Below are 17,333 nucleotides of genomic sequence, written 5' to 3'. Positions count from 1 at the left end.
AGTGATGTTGAGGCCCGGTGCAGCGACTCATGCCTGTAATCCCAGCACTTTGGGAGGCTGAGGCAGGGGGATCACTTGAGGCCAGAAGTTCAAGACCAGCCTGGCCAACATGGTGAAACCCCGTCTTTACTAAAAATACAAAAAGTAGCCGGGCATGGTGGCGCACATCTGTAATCCCAGCTACTTGGAAGGCTGAGGCATGAGAATCGCTTGAACCCAGGGGGCAGAGGTTGCAGTGAGCTGAGATCGTGCCATTGCACTCCAGCCTGGGTGACAGATTGAGACTCTGTCCCAAAAAAAAAAAGAAAAAAAGGAAAAGACAGTGATGCTAAAGCCACCATTACAGGCTTACTCAACATAGACAGTATTCCCCATTTTGAAATGTCTGGGTCTCTGGACAGGCAGTATGCAACCTGAGATCCTCTGGGGGCATCTTCTTCTCTGACTTTCACAGATATTAGAATTTCACAGAATCCCTGTTTCTTTGGGCTCCTCAGTGCTACTTTGTATTAGTATCAAGCAACAAAATATTCAACTAGGAGACTGTAAACAAGAGGAGATATCTCATATATCAAGAAGCTGAAAGCCGGGGTCTTAGGGTTGGCTCAGGAGTTCTCCCGTGTTTCTAGGACTCCAGGCTCTTTCTCTCTTCTCTGCACCCTCCGGCATGTCGTCTGGCTTAACCTTATCTTCTCGTGGCCACAATATGGCAGCCAGAACTCCAAGTATCACATCCTCACCCATTCACATCCGAAGGCAATAAGATGGCAAGTTTTTTGTCTTCATCCTCTCTCATGCCCCTTCTTGTAAGCAGGAAAAGCTGTACAGAAGGTCGCATTGATATATTTGCAGGTCCCATTGATCCATATTGGGTCCCATGTCATCTATGAAGAGCCTGGGAAAGCGGCTGTGTGTCCAGCATCGATGATTACAGGATGCTGGCTGCATCAACCAGAAGGAAGGAGAAAGAGAGCTATGAGCAGGCACTCCAGAGCATTGTTGCCCAGGAAAATCCTTTTAATCCAGGTTTCCCCAGTGAGAGGTCACTGATTAAGCTTTATCAGTCATCATTGTCTGTGTGAATTAATTCCCATCCCTCTTTCTTTCTGGCGGGATCGTCAAGTCTGATGAGGCTGGGGAAGAGGTTTGCGGCCAGTGGAGCAATGAGGCTGTGTGGGGAAGATCCCCGGAGAGGTAATTTGGCTGTCTGTCAAAAGGACAAGGATACTCAGAGCTGCAGCCTGGAGGCCTGAGGCCTGAATCCAATGCACTGACCTGCCGTGTTCAAACTGTACAGAAACAACTAAAACATTATTTGATTTAACAAAATTAGGAGCTCCTCAGAACCAAGAGGAATGGGGGATGCTAAACGTGGACTGGCCGCCACTGCTAGCCAAGCTGGCCTGTGAGGACATGGCGGACACAAGGCTGTCACCTGTGTGACGTGAGCTCGGCAGCTCATGTACATTTCGCTTCATGCCCACCTCGCCAGCCTGCACTTCCCACACTCCAGCCCCTGTGTACCAGTAACACAAGATCACTCTGAGTACCCAGCACTCCCTTGCATAGGTTTGGCCATGTCTGACAGCGCATGCTGTTAATCTGTGTACCCATGCATGCACAAAAACACAAACACACACAAACACATCTTTAAAGTGACATAGGTTTTCTTGAAATAATTTCAAAAGACACATTTTTTATTATTTTAAATAGAAGGTCACCATCACTTGCCACAAACAGAAGACATGCAAAACCATATTAAAACAAAATGTTTACAAATTCCAGCCAGATTTAGTTTCTTGTCAAAGCTCTCTGCCAGAGGCCTGTGTTCTTTTGCTACGGAAGAAGACTGAACCAGGAGCGGTGGCTCACACCTGTAACCGCAGCACTTTGGGAGGCTGAGGCCGATGGATCACCTGAGGTCAGGAATTTGACACCAGCCTGGCCAAGATGGCAAAACCCCACCTCTATGAAAAATACAAAAATTAGCCGGGCCTGGTGGAGGGCATCTGTAATCTCAGCTACTAGGGAGGCTGAGGCAGGAGTGTTACTTGAGCCCGGGAGGCAGAGGTTGCAGTGAGCCGAGATCATGCCACTGCACTTCAGCCCGGGTGATAGAGCAAGACTCTGTTTCAAAAGAAAGAGAGAAAAGGAAGGAAGGAAGGAAGGAAGGAAGGAAGGAAGGAAGGAAGGAAGGAAGGAAGGAAGGAAGGAAGGAAGGAAGGGGAGAGAAAGACAGAAAGAAAGAGAAAGAAAGAGAGAGAATATCGGCAAGGGTTAAAGGTAAAAGGTACACATTCCATGAGAATGACTCAAAGATAATTAATGTGAAGTTATTCTGTGATTAAAATAATTCTGTGACTGTCTAAGTATCTAAATCATCTCCTGTAGCAAAGATGACCATCACCCATTCCACCAGGGGTCTATTCCCCACCTTCTATGACACAGGGCCCCTGGAGAATAGAAACCCACTTTTATGAATGGGCAGACGCATGGGTAATGCAGCTCCAGGAGTTTCTGTCTGCCGTGATGGGAACATTTTCTGACAAGATGCAAATGAAGCTGCCTCAAGTGCTCCAGAATTATTATTCATCCACAAATAACCTCATCTTAAGCCATTACTTTCTAAAATTTTTTTACTCGTTCTTTTGAAAATGGTAAGGATACAACCTTGCCTTTGGAGCAAAGTTTGGATCCAAAACTTTACTGCACGTATTTGAATCTAATTGTTCAGTTTCTCAGGTTTTAAAAAAATTCATCCTGAAAAATCTTTCTTAATTTGAGTGTTTTTCTCCAAAGAGTAACATATGTTATGAGGAGGTGAGCTGTGGCTATAGCATTCTGCTTGTGTTTTATACCAAACTGTTATGGGATCTAAGTTTCATCTCTGGGATGGTGATAATATTCAGAATGTCACATTTTGGTGTTTTTTTTTCAGATGCAGTGGTTTGAGACATAGTAACTGAAGATATGGACACTAAATCCCTCCATATTTCTGTACAGTGAAAAATCAATAATGGTAATTGGAATCTCTGTCTCCCTCAGCCCTGATTTATCCTTCCTCTTTGTGGTTTATACTTTCCATGTATGAACCATAAAACTGTAATGGAGAAACATTTTTGCCTATGAGGAGCAAAGAGAGCTGCTTTGCTGAATGACTGTGAGTAAATGAGGATTCTTTGAAGAAGTGCAGGGCTTCTGTTCCTCCGTGTTGTGGGCAGCACACGCTTGCCCTATTCGTCTTCGTCATGGCTGCACCTGTGCTACGGAATGCCCATAGACTAGTGCTGCCCATGCAGGGAGCCCAGAGGTTGCACTTTCTCAGTTTACCTCATGGCTTCAGAGTGACATGAGGCGTTGAAGTAAGTGAGCATTGAATCTGAGGGCTCAGGAGCCACCTTCTACCTTTGCTCCTTTGGTGACATGCTAGATGCCCTCTGGTAAGTCAGTTAAATTCTTTGGGCCTCCTCTGAAAATTGGATCCAATGAGGCCAACACTTCCTGTTTCATAGGGTTGCGTGGGGCTCACATGCAATTCAAGAACAAACTTTGGAATATGAGGCAAGAGATACACAAACAAGCATGTCCATTACTCAGACAAAGGCTTGGTCCTATGAGACAATGGGGCATGTTCTCATAAGATTCCTGTGAACTTTGTAGGCTCTTGGGGCCACAGGAAAACAATTTTAATTGAAGAGAGAAAGAAGAATGAGACCAAGATGTGGCCATGTGTGATCTCAGCTACAGAGCATCCTGCCCAAGAAGCCTTGGCACAGTCCACGTGACGTCATGCCCCGGAGCTGAAGAAACTAGTAACTCACTGCAATTCTTGAGTTCATAAGATGACAGACAAAAAAGAAACGTGTGGAGATGTTGAAACTCCCTCTGCTTATGAGATAAAAAGAACTGGCTGAAATTGGTTGGAACCAATGTGGCCAAATAAAGTCTGCACAGAACAAGCTTGCTGATGTCACAGCCTGAATTCCAACACCATGTTTCATACTAACTCCCCCCGAATTTGCACATGAGACCATGAGGAGGTAGGAAGAGATAACTGTGTGAGGCTGAGGACTTTCCAGATCTCCCTTTTCCTTCTACCAATTACCTCCTAACCCCAGAATCCACCCCTAAACCTTTTCTAATAAAATTACTGCCTTAAAGCCAGCACAGGAAGACAGATTTGAGCTGTACTTCTGTCTCCTTGTTGGTTGATGTACAATAAAAAGCTTTTATATTTTCTCAAAAAAAACCAGTGTCTTGGTATTGGCCTCTAGTGCACTGGGCAGTGATCCCCTTTGGCTCAATAACACATACACAGGGTAGGCAGCAGCCATGGCTTAACTTTGGGTGCCGTTTTCTTGTTAGGCCACTTGAGCCTTGGGTGGCTAAATCCTAAAGCGTGGTTGCTTCCAGCTTCAGAGTCTCATCCATTTTCCTGAGTGCCATTAAAATATTTTCATTTCTGCATGTGCCTTGGCCGTGGAAGGGATAGGTCTCTCCTCTCCCAGCCTCCCTGATGGTTGCCAGGCACCTGTTTGTGTTTGAAATAGAAAAACACGCAGGATTCCACACCAAGTGTTCTGCCTGAGCAGGGCACTGGCAACCGGGGTGGAGCTGCAAGAGCCTTTGGCCCCATGGAGGGCCTGCTGGCTGCCGGCTTCTTCACCTCAGCTCCTTCTGGAGATGACCAAGGCTGTGGTGGTGTCTGAAGATTTAAGCAAGGCCCAGGCCATGCTGGGTTTCATGGGGAGATGATGGTATTGCGTTGTTTGTTTTCATAATAAGCCAGCAGGATGTGAAGAGGGGAAATGAAGTCATCAAAAGTTTTTTGTTTTTCCCAAATTGAAGAATAACAAAATCCATGAAAATTACGAATTGATTTTAAAAGTCTAAAAAAACCTGAAGTCACCCCAGGTCTTCAAAACCTTAGAAACACTGAATTTGGCAGCAAACTATAAGAATTTGTTGGCTTATTTCTTTTCTTTCTCTTTCTCTTTCCTTCCTTCCTTCCTTCTTTCCTTCCTTCCTTCTTTCCTTCCTTCCTTCCTTGTTTTCTTCCTTTCTTCCTTACTTTCTTCCCTCCTTGCTTTTTCTTTTCTTTTATTTTCTTCCTAAAGATAGAGCTAATCAAAAAATAACTAGAAAGAGAGAAACCCACTGATTGGATTCAAGGTGTGTTTATGGGTCAATGTGTGTTTAAGGCTGATATTCAAAAAGCAATATAGTCACTAGAAAATAGCAGAAGTTCTGTCCTACAGGTTCATCAGGACAAAGACAAAAATTCCTTAAAATTTATCTCAAAAGAGTGAAGAATATCAGAAAATGTTAACAGACTGGATAAAAATGTAGATATTCAGGAAAGTCTAAAACCATTCATAATAAGCTCAAAAATTAAAAGAAGAAATAAACAATCTCAATGAACCTAGTAAAGCCACATCCACAAGCATAGGCCAAGTCACACATGACAGAGAATGACAGATCTGATCCCTGTCTACAGCCAGGGAAGTCTGACACCCTCGCCTGGCCCCCTTCTTGATGGTAACACTGTTGGGGGCAGAGAGGTGTGACTTGGACTAGGATACGTAAAGTGAATCTGGAAAACAGACAACCTGGATGATCAAGCAGCAACTGATTTAAAGGAATTGATGTCTGCTGCTAAGGTAGGTTATTTTTAAACCTCAGAAGGGGAAATTTAGGAAATGCATTACAGTTTTCTGAGCAAAATAAAATAAATGGACTACTTAGAGTTTGAACTAATAGTCTCTAAACCAAGAAAGCCCTTCACGGTTAGAAAATGCACAGTCTGACAATGAGATCCAAGTGCTTCAACTGTCATGCATTTCAGCTGCCTGCACTTTTTCAAGGACATGCATTACAATTCACAGAAAGTTCTCTGAGGAGCTAGAGATGGAGAAATAGCTTTCTATGGTATGTGAATATGTCACAAGAGAGGCAAGTGAATATTTGCCCTTTTCACATCCTCATCCTAGTCACTTCTTATCCACCACTGCCTCTGGCCCCACTGTCCTCTGCACCTGGTGTTATGAAGCACAGTGGGGAGCAGGTGAGGGATGGCACACTGTAGCCTCAGGTCCTATGGATGTGGGCTTGGATCCTGGCTGCTTACTATCCTCCCTGGCTGTGTGTCTCCAGATGAGTGATTTAACCTCTCGGCGCCCCAGTTTCTGCATCTGTAAAATAGAACAAATCAAAGCACCTCACTCATAAATACTACTGAGAAGCCTCAGTGAGATATTTCCCCTCAAGCACTGGCACAGCAAGGGAGTGTGGTGGACGTTTCATAAATGATGTTCCTCACCTTAATTTGAAGACTTAACATCCTCATTTAGCAGTTGAGGAAAGACAGGCTGAGAGGTTTGGCTGTTAGATCAACATCACACAGCTCAAGAGTGGCCGAGTTAGGATGTGGACTAAGTCACAGGTTACCAAGTGCCCCTCCAGGAGGTACTGTGGCCTTGCTCGCCTAGAAGGGGTCCCAGGGAAGGAAGGAGGCATATTCCTGCTAACTATAGCCTGGAAACAAACAATACGGTGCAGTCTCCCCCACAAAACTTAAGTGTCAGAGCACAACCCCTGGTGACCAGAAAAGGCCTTGACTCAAGGTCCAACTGACAGATGCCTCTGGCCACCTCTAACCCCACAGTGTTCAGTCTGAAATTCCAGCTGAAGGTACAAGTTTGAAGGTCATCATATCCCCCCACTACCTGTCAAGTTAAGCTGAACCCTGGGGCGGGAATGAGGACTGACTTTCCCAAGGTCATGCCTGTGGTAATGGCTGAGCCTAGAGTCAAACCTGGACTTCGTGAATTCACATCCTCCTTTGGGGGTGATTTTGGGTTGGCAAGTCATGTGTGTGTGTGGGTCTCCTTCCTTCAGATCCATGCATCAGTGTGAATGACAGACTCTTCTAATAGATGACAAAGAACCAGGCACCTGCCTTTTCACAGCTGGATGTGCCTCAGAACATGGCACACCCAAGACTCAGAGAGGCAAGCACCTTGCTTAAGGCCACACAGTGAGACAAGGACAGAGTCAGAATCTGAGCCTAGGCCTCCTGCCTTCCAGCCCAGGGCTCTTGGGGCCCCACAGCCTTCTGAGAATATCCTATGAGAAAGTTGGCTTTTCTTTTTCTTTCATGTAGGAAACAGAAAAACAGCCAGGAATCTTGAATGTTTATCTAAATATTCTGTTCACAAAAAAAATTTTAACCACATGGACTTGAATGGGCTTAAATTCAGTGGCACGGGGTGTAAATTCCACATAAATAAAAGCATTTTGGATTGTTGAATAACTTCAAAGAATGTAAAGGGGCCGTGAGACCAAAAAGTTTGGGAACTGCTCTTCTAAGTAGAAAAAGCTTTTCTTTTCAGCTAAGCATCTAGAATGGCCAAACAGCCTGATGTATCAACACAATAATATAGTAAAAGTAGTAATAGTAATCATATAGTCATAGTCATAAAAATATAGTAATATTAATAATAATGAGTAGGCAGCTAAAAGTTGAGGATTTATCATGTAGCAGATACCTTGCTCTGTGTGCTACCTGCAGGTGCAGAATCTCATTTAATCCTCACTCCAACCCTGTGACTTAGGCGCGCTCATTATCCCCATTATAGGGGTGGAGGGAACTGAGGTTCAGACCGTGAATTCCCTTGTCCACAATTGCACAGTGAAGGGCAGAGCTGAGATTCAAATTCAGGGATTCCTGACTCTAAGACATCCTGAGAAATGATTCTGCAACTATTACTGGACCCTTTGCAACACTGTCTCCCAAACTCCCTTAAACAAGCAAAAGTGCCCTCAGGATTTGTAAGAGGTGAAACGTCTTCCACCTGTGCACAGGGCAATCCTCCCTCCAGCCCTGCCCAGTGCCCAGGGGTTGGCAGAGTGGCTCCACCTGCACCTGCACAGGTGGCCCCGCGCCTCTCACGCAAGTTCGGCTCCCGCTCTCTCCGGTCCCTGTGCAGAGCGCCCCCTGTCGGCCCCTCGTGGAGCCTGGGCCAGCGCAGCGAGTCTTACCGCAGACACGCCCTCTAGCGCCGGCGGCTGGGAACGCACCGCGGTGCCGCCGGGTCCTGCAGGGGCGTGGCGCGCACCTGGGGATGCACCTGCACCAGGCCGCCAGCGCCCCTGCCGCGCGCGCCCAGTCCTTCCCTTTTTCACTTCTTTCCCTGTTTCTGTTTCCTCTCTCCATCCCCATATCCAATTAAATCAGTGGAAGCTCTCCCGAGGAAGAAGCGCGCAAGCACGTAGAACTCAGCAGGGCGTGGCAGGACCTCACTGGCCCCTCTGCTCTTCGTTCCTAGGCACCCCTCCCGGCAGTGGAATGTCCTGGCAGAGCTTCCTGGTGGTAACGAGAGGACCAGGCATCAGAAATAGTGTTTTCGTTAGGTTATTGTTCTGTATTTCTATTCAGGGTCCCCTTCAAATAAGTAAAGAATTGCCAAAATCAGATGTCAAAATATGTGGTATGTATTAGCTGCTCACAATGAACAAATGAATGCTTTTAAAGTGCAAACGTTCCGATGTTGAGATGCGTTGAGAATACTAATTTCAACGGGAGATTCGATCCTGTGATGGTCACATGTAGAGTGGCGGGGAAGGTGTTTTTGAGCAGCCTTTTCTGCATGACCCTTGTTTTGTTTTGAAACAGGGTCTCAGTTTGTCACCCAGGCTGGGGTGCAGTGATGGGATCTCGGCTCAGTGTAGCCTCAACCTCCCGGGCTCAAGAGATCCTCCCACCTCACCCTCCCAAGTAGCTGGGACCACAGGCCTGAACCATCACACCCGGCTAGTTTTTGTAATTTTTTTTTTTTTTTTGTAGAGATGGGATCTCGCTATGTTGCCCAGGCTGGTCTCGAACTCTTGGGCTTAGGTCATCCACTGCCTGCCTCAGCCTCCCAAAGTGCTGGGATTACAGATGTGAGCCACCATGCCGGGCCCCTGCATGACTGTTAGTGGACTTGTAGGCTCCCTCGGAGACAACATCAAAAGTGTAAATGTGGTGCAGGACCAGAAGCACCCCCTTCTGGGGTCTTTTGTGAATTTGAGGTCTGAGCTGGAACTCTGCTTGCTGTCTCCAGCCAGTTTAATCACGGATGAAAATGCTGGGGTCTTGCCTCCCCTTGCTAGTGGGAACTCAGGGAGTGGTTATAAGAAGCTTCCCAAAAATGATGACAGTGACACAGCTGACTTTGCTTCAGGCTGGGTGCTCTGCCTAATGCCTCATCTGCGTGAATCCCTGTACCTTTCACAACGGTCTCTAGCAAGAGTTGCTCTTATTGATGAGGAAGCCAAAGGGCTGGGTGACATAGACATATGCACAGAATCCTATTGCAGATGCTGTGGTGTGGGAGGACTCCGACCCCCCTTTCTTACCCGGGAATAACCCTGCGACTCTGCAGGAAGATTGGTAGAACACAGCAGCTGACTGAGCTGCACTGTAATGTCTGAGCAGCTGGAATTCAGCCAGGGGGTGAATCCCCGTCCTAGAGCCAAGTGGAACCTGAAGCCTCTTACAATGGCCTGAAAAATGCCTCTCTTCTCCCAGAACAATTTCCTAAGATGTCAGCTTCTTGGGAGTAAAAAACAAAAACTGAGGCACAAAGCATGAGAAAGGCTTATTCTACAGTAAGAAGATAATTGGCATCAACAGTAGCCACTAAGCTCATTTCTCCAAGTCTCCTGCTCTGGAAGTTTTATTGGTGAAGCCATCAGTCTTGTTACCACTCATAACACAGTACTGATGACCAGGCACTGTGTGTGTGTGTGTGTGCGCGCGCGCGTGTGTCTGTGTATTATTGTTCTAACATAATCACCCCTGGAAACATCTGTTGTTAAACACAGCACTGCATGCATGCCTTGCTTGATTGGTTTCTGTTAATTGCATCCATAAATTATGCATTAAAGTGGATGCAGGAGCAGAGAGAATGAGGCGGGAGTTGGGGAATGGTGAGCCAGCCATCTCCCGAGTAAGTTGCTGAAACCTAGCCCATTCCCTTATGGGCTGATTCCTTTTTCCTTTCATTTCTGTTTTCCTCTTACTTCTCTGACTGATAAAAATCACAGAGAACAAATGAGCCACTAAGAATCCAGGGAAGACCAGATGCCAGGAAAATAGTTCCTTAATATTCACTGTGATCTGTCCAGATCTGTCTAAACAGTGTGTCCTTAGCCCAGTGCTGAGGGTGCTGCTGGTCCTGAGACCTAAGCCATACTCCACTCTGAGCTCTGGGAGGTAAGCATCACAGAGGAACCTCAGTCTACTGGCATGACCCTGCTGGGTGGGAGCAGTCAGACCTGTGGAATCAGTCACATAGATTTCCATCTCAGCAGTCAGGGCCAAGGACCAAGGATGGGGCTCCCTGCATGGACGGCGCGAACCTCTCTGGGTCCTGCCTGCAGGAGATCCAGCCCCAGTTTAGGACTTTCCCCCTGAAGCCAGTGCCCCTACCTCCCCACTAATATCCCAGGCTCAAAAAAGAACCTCTGTACTTGCCCCTTCACATCCTCACCCCTCTCATTCCTCCTCTACCACATTCTCTGGCCCCATCAGTCTCTAAGGCCAGCTGGTGTTAACAGGCAGACAAGGACTGCCTGGTCCCCAAGTCCAATATGCATCTCACCTGGTTCCTCAGCAGCATCCCTGCCGGCCGCCACTCTTCCCCTGGAAGCCTGACTTCCTGGGGCTTTGGGACCCTACTGCCCTGGTTTCCTTTCGAGGTCCAGGTCACGTATCTGTGGTCTCAACTCCCATCCTCCCCACAGGACACAGATCACTGGGTTCCCTGGGACTTCCCCAGGTCTCCCTTCTGCTCACAAACCCTCCTCCTGCCACGTCATCCAGGGCACTGGTGTTGGAGCTGGGCTGCTGAGTTCTGGCTCTGCATCCTCCACTGCACTTGTTTGACTGTGAAGTGGAGCTGATAACAGTGCTTGCCTCATCTGGATGTGGTGAGGATCAAGTGAGTTACTTCAGGAAACCCCTTGGAGCAGAGTATGACATGGAGGGGCCTCTTGGTAAAGCTCAGCTGTCATGGGCTCCCAGGTTCTAATCCTGCATGCTGCCACCACTTCCCAGGGTCTCTGACCCCACCTACACCCAACCCTGCAGCTGGAGCCCAGGCCCCCGGGCCCAGCAGCCAACATCATGTTCCCCTTGCATATCCCACCATACCTGGAGGTCAAGATTGCATCACCTTCTCTCCCAGACCTGCTGTGCCTCCTGAGCCCCATCTGCCCAGTGGACTACACCACACATCCAGGGTCCCTCCTCACTCTCAGTCATGACCCACGTCCAACTCTAAAGTCCCACTGAGTCTGTATCTCAGACCTACACCAAGCCCACCCCTTTCTGCCTATCTCCACTGCCGCATCTCCACAATGGCTTCCACCCTCCCTCACTTGAACTCCAGGAGCCTCCTGACTCTGGAATTTTCCCTTGTTCCCACCACCACTGCCCCACTCTCCACCAGGAGCCATGCAGGGCAACTTAGAGCTCAATCTAGTTATGTATCTCCCCGCATCCTCCCTGCAGCCACCTCACCCATCTCCTAGAGTTTAAGATAAAATATTTTCATGATCTGTCTCTACTATCTCCTTCTTGCTCCCTGACTTTTCTTTCCAGCCAGACTGAAGTTTTCTCAGTCCTTCCCACAAGTGACGTTTTCCTATTTCTTCTGGGTCTTCTCACAGACGTCCCTTTAACAAGAAGGCCTTTTCATTAATCATGTCTCCTCTTAGACAAATCCATCTGTCCTGGAAACCCTTCCTGCTATCCATGCTTGAGTCATGTGATGTGTGTGTGTGTGTGTGTATGTCAACACACACACATAGTTGACCCTTGACCAACGTGAAGGTTAGGGGACTGACCCCTACTCAGTCCAAAATTCTTATAAAACTTTGGGCTCCCCCTAGACTTAACTACTGATAGCCTAGTATTCACCAGAAGCCTTAAGGATAACATCAAAAGTCTGTTAACACATACTTTGTATGCTATATGTATGATATATATATATATATATTTTTTTTTTTTTTTTGAGACAGGGTCTTGCTCTGTTGCCCAGGCTGGAGTGCAGTGGCACGATCTTAGCTCACTGCAACCTCCATCTCCTGGGTTCACACAATTCTCCCACCTCAGTCTCCTGAGTAGCTGAGATTACAAGCATGCACCATCCCCGCTGGCTAATATTTGTATGTTTAGTAGAGGGTTTCGCCATGTTGGCTCAGCTGCTTTTGAACTCCTGGCCTCAAGTGATCTGCCTGCCTCAGCCTCCCAAACTGCTGGGATTACAGGCCTGAGCCACTGTGCCTGGCTTTGATAAATTGTATTCTTAAAGTAATCTAGAGAAAAGAAAGAGTTATTAAGAAAATCGTAAGAAGGAGAAAATATGTTTCCTTTTCTTTTCTTTTCTTTTTTTTTAGATGGAGTCTCACTCTTGTCACCCAGACTGGAGTGCAGTGGCGCGATCTCAGCTCACTACAGCCTCCTACTCCCTGGTTGAGTGATTCTCCTGCCTCAGCCTCCCGAGTAGCTGGGACTACAGGCATGCACCACCACGCCCAGCTAATTTTTGTATTTTTAGTAGAGAAGGGTTTTCACCTTGTTGGCCAGGATGGTCTTGATCTCCTGACCTCATGATCCGCCCACCTCCCAAAGTGCTGGGATTACAGGTGTGAGCCATCGCACCCAGCTGAAAATATGTTTTCCATACAGTAAGTGGAAGTGGATCATCAGAAAGGTCTTCATCTTTATCGACTTCATATTGAGTAGACTGAGGGGGAGGAGGAAGCGGAGGAGTTGGTCTTACTGTTCAGGGGTTGCAGAGACAGAATAAAATCCATGGTCCGAGAGAACCCATGAGTTCAGACCCATGTAGTTCAGTGGTCAGTTGTGTGTGTGTGTGTGTGTGTGTATATATATAAAATATGTAATATATATATGTGTGTGTGTGTGTGTATTTCAGATATATATAGGCCTGTGAATATATATATATATATGGTTATATATATATGAGTATATACGTATATGAGTATATATATATTTATGTGTACTTATGTGATACATATGTTCTATAACAATAACAATGGATGTGATATTCGATATAAAGCATCAATAGCTCTTATCTGTGGAGAGCCTTTGCAGGGATGCTGTATGTTCACAAACCCATTTGTTTCTTCTGTGCACACAGATGAACTTCATTTCCCAGCTTCCTCTGTGGCTAGGTGTTGTCATGTGACTGCGTTCTAGCCAGTGGACAATGGTGTGAGTGATGCCTGCTATTTCTAGGCTTGGGTCTTAAAACTTTCCATGGGGCCACCCCCACCCCATGCTTTACTGCCTCCTTGCCCTCTTCTCTTATCTGTGGCTGGTGGGTGGAAGGAGCTTTCTTACCTCCCCAGAACCAGGAAGAAAGCAGCACCTCCCAAAACCCTTAGACTAGGAATAGTAACAGTGGACTAATGGGTGAATGAGACACAAACAAACCAAAACAAGTTTTATCGTATCGAGCCATTGTCATCTTTAGGTTGTGAATACTAAGGTTTAGATTCCCTGACTAATACAATAGATTATCTTTGCTGCTATTTTACGCACATTTCAAATAATTGATTCACTTAAATTTCACACCCCTCCTATGGGGTAGAAAATATGGTGCCTCTCATTTTATGGTGGAGAAACTGAGTCATGGAGAAGTGAAGACACCTGCCTGAGGTTCTGATGCCCGTCAATAGTGGGGCAGAGTACATGATTCAGAGCTAGTGGTGCTTCCCTGTCTTGCTACACACTTTGCTCTTGCCATCGTATTGTTTTTTGCTCATTTTAATGACTTCCTATTTACTTCTGCATCTTATGCAGAGTATGAAGCCGTCAGGGCTGAGACCTCGTCTGCCTGGTTTTCTGTGGCAGCTGCAGCATCAACACTGGCTCTTCGAAGAGTAGCAGCTGATGAACATTACTCCGTCAAACAATTTTCTCTGCTAGGTGAGTGGTTCCAGAAAAATATCAGGGAATCTGCCTCTCCTTCTCTGAAAACTGCACGGAACAATGAGCGAAGATAAGGCTCTGTTTTGAAGAAAACTTTGTCATTTATCCATATCTGTGCATTGATACAGAAATCGGATTTTTTTCACCCTGAATTACTTTTCTAATTGTGCATTTCTATACCTGTGGTTAAGCATGCCATTTACAACTAGGGTTTTTTCCTTGGATTGGTATGCAAACCCACTTGATCTACATTGTAAGTTGGTTTTTAATTAATTTTTGTCATTGATATCTGGAATATTCAACTAAAAGATTCTAGTCTTGTTATTTCATACCCGTCTACTCCATTTGCCCAGAAGCAAGTGTGACAAAGAAGTAGAGTTTAATCATCTTATTAAATGATTGCTAGCCGGCTCCTTTACTTAACAGCTACTCTGGTCTTCTTAACAAGTTACTAATTTCATAGTAGGAATAGAGTTTTCAAATATATAACTAAAGATTTGTCTACATATAATTCTGTTTGACTTTTTCAAAAAGTATAAAGTTATATTTGTTAAGAGCTTTGAGAGGGCTTGGGCAATAATTTGATGTCTCCAAAAGATTCGGATGCTGTATTGCAATTAGATTATTTCCCTAGATTTGACATCTTCATTTAGGCTTCAGGGTCATGTGCAACTTTCTAGTTAAAGTCACTTCCCTGTAACGTTCAGAATGATCAATATGAAGCCAACCCTTTATAAGAATCGTGTCCCGCTGGACTGAATTATGCAGTTCCAAAGGAGGGGTTTTGGCTTGCTGCATAGGATTTTTCTGGAAATACTTCCAGGAAAAAAAAAGCATTTTGCCCACAGAAGTCACCCCCAAGATTATCTGTTAGAATCAGCTGTTTTATTCTGAAAATATTTATTGAATTTTATCTGTGTGCCAGGAACTGGATAAATGCAAAGGAAGGAGGGGAGAGTGTGTCAGACGGGGACGGGACCCTGCCCTACTGGAGCACATGCATCACCACCTGGGTTAGGACGGCCTCACCCGTCCCCTGGAACTTCACCTTATGTCCCAGAGAGGAGACATCTGCTAGAGCAAAGAAAATTCATTGTCATATAAAACAAACAAGAAAACACACACACACACGTGCATACACACATACAGAAAGCAAATAAAACATTGTTAGATGATGTAAATTGTCATATCAGTGTGTGCAGTGGTACCTATAAAACTGTTATGTGGCTGGGCGTGGTGGTTCATACCTGTAATTCCAGCACTATGGGAGGCCGAGGTGGGCAGATCACAAGGTCAAGTGATCAAGACCATCCTGGCCAACATGGTGAAACCCCGTCTCTACTAAAAATACAAAAATATTTAGTAGTAGGGTGTGGTGGCGTGCGCCTATAATTCCAGCTACTTGGAGACTGAGGCAGGAGAATCTCTTGAACCCGGGAGGCGAAGGTTGCAGTTTGAGCTGAGATCACACCACTGCACTCCAGCATGGTGACTCTGTCTCAAAAAAAAAAATGTTATGTACACAGGCACAAAAACTCAGTAATTCCATTCTGATGAATCCATCCTAAACTACTAAAGCAGAACAGCACAAAGATGCATGCATGAGAGACAGTTAGGAGGGAGGGCTCAGGAGCCAGAAACACCTTAGTCTAAATCCTTGTTTGAGCAGAGGTTACCTAACTCACCATGTAAAAACCCTATGTCTGAGTCCCTGTAATCTCGCCAATAAAATGGGGAAAGTCATATTGCCAACTCCTAGGGTTTTGCACAGGTTAAGTACATTTTATGAGTTTGGTGAGCCGGAGCACCTCCTTATTAAGATTAACCCCACGTAGAGGGGAACATGTTTCCCCCACATATCTACAGCATCTGGTACAAATTTGTGGATGCCTTCAGATCACTGGGGCAATCACGTTCTTTCTGGACAGTGGCTCCTAAAAGCTAATATGGTCATTGCCCTGAGCTGTCACTGCACATGCAGACCAACCAGCCACATCGCCAGGGGCTTGCTGACATTACTGAACTTGGATACAACTCCACACCACCTGGAGAGTCTGGAGTATAATCAGGCATCCTCAGAAGCATAAAAAGAAGTGGGTTGTTGCAACCAGAAACTGTGCAGGGGTGACACCTTATGTGTAAACTCAACCAATGGGGAATAGCCAATAGAAAAAAGCCACCTTATTTTCCCCCATGACTTACTCCTTGTGACAGGATTTCCCCTTGAAGCCAGTCTGCAGAAGGCATTGGTGCCAAGTACCCTGGCCAGTGGCCCACTGTGTGTCACCACTAGTCATCTTAAAACAGTAGATATCACAGGCCCTCATTCTCCGATGTGGCCTCACCTCTTCAACTTTCTATGTTCTCATCCCCATTGCTGTGGGCGTACAGCTCACCCAGGAGGCATTAGACTTACAAATCCTGGACTGCAGCTTGGTTGTGGCATGCATGACTTAATAGGAATGAGGAGAGAGAGAAGTAGATTGATCATGGGTTGAAGTAGTCAGAAAAGGCCTCATGCAGAAGTCAAGGACTAAGCAGGGCTATGACAGACAGTCATAGGACAGGAAAGCCTCTAATCTTGGCAGAAGAAGAGCATGAGCATGGCACTGAGTCTTGAGTGAGCATGGTCAGATAACAGTACAAGCCACAAACCAATGACTATTGCAGGGAAGCAACAAGAAACAAAGCTGGGAGCTTTGAGGCAACAGGAGATGTTTTACTCCATGCTTGAGCCCTTCAGACAGCAGGGGTGAGGGTCATTGTGACATTGAGCAGGAGAGTAAAAGTACAAATGTCCTGTTTAGGAATATGAGTAGGCTCACCAAGTCAACGAATGGGATGGTGGTGGATTCTAGGGGAGAGATTCACAGCACTTGCTGGAGTCCCAGGAGAGTCCATGGTGGGGACTGGACAGGTGTGATGCTCCCAATTAAGTGGCTCTTCCCTGGTTTCTCTATTCTTCTTCAGAGACGGTTTTTCAGCTCAGCACTATTGACATTTGGAGTGGATGATTCTTTGTTGTGGGGGCTGCTCTGTGCATTGTAGCATGTTTCATCGTGCTGGCTTCAACCCACTAGATGTCCTGCCACCAGCTGGGACAAAGAAAAATACCTCTGAAATTGTCAAATGCCCCCTGGGGGGACAACATTGCACCAGATTAAGAACCACGGCTTGGAGACATTTTTTCTTCTCAAATCGTTCATTAGAACTTTTCACCTCTTTGCCCTGAGAGCCATAGCACCTTTTTTATTGGTCGTCGAGGGCAGCGTGATGCAGGGAAGGAGTCCACACTCTGCATCCTCACATAGGCCTTAAGAATATCTCA

At 46.1% G+C, this 17,333-nt stretch overlaps 1 long non-coding RNA gene across 1 annotated transcript; it reads left to right on the top strand.

Annotated features, from left to right (window-relative positions):
* The first annotated feature begins 4,615 nt into the window (after positions 1-4,615).
* LOC112205049 (uncharacterized) lies at positions 4,616-15,186 on the top strand. Its single transcript, XR_002938918.3, has 4 exons — positions 4,616-4,757; positions 5,259-5,660; positions 13,877-14,002; positions 14,931-15,186. It is a non-coding gene; the product is annotated as an uncharacterized LOC112205049 (long non-coding RNA).
* The last annotated feature ends 2,147 nt before the right edge of the window (positions 15,187-17,333 follow it).

This window comes from Pan troglodytes, chromosome 10 (genome assembly GCF_028858775.2).
Source record: "Pan troglodytes isolate AG18354 chromosome 10, NHGRI_mPanTro3-v2.0_pri, whole genome shotgun sequence".
In the NCBI taxonomy this organism is placed as follows: domain Eukaryota; kingdom Metazoa; phylum Chordata; class Mammalia; order Primates; family Hominidae; genus Pan; species Pan troglodytes.
This window is presented reverse-complemented; position numbering and strand designations above follow the sequence as displayed.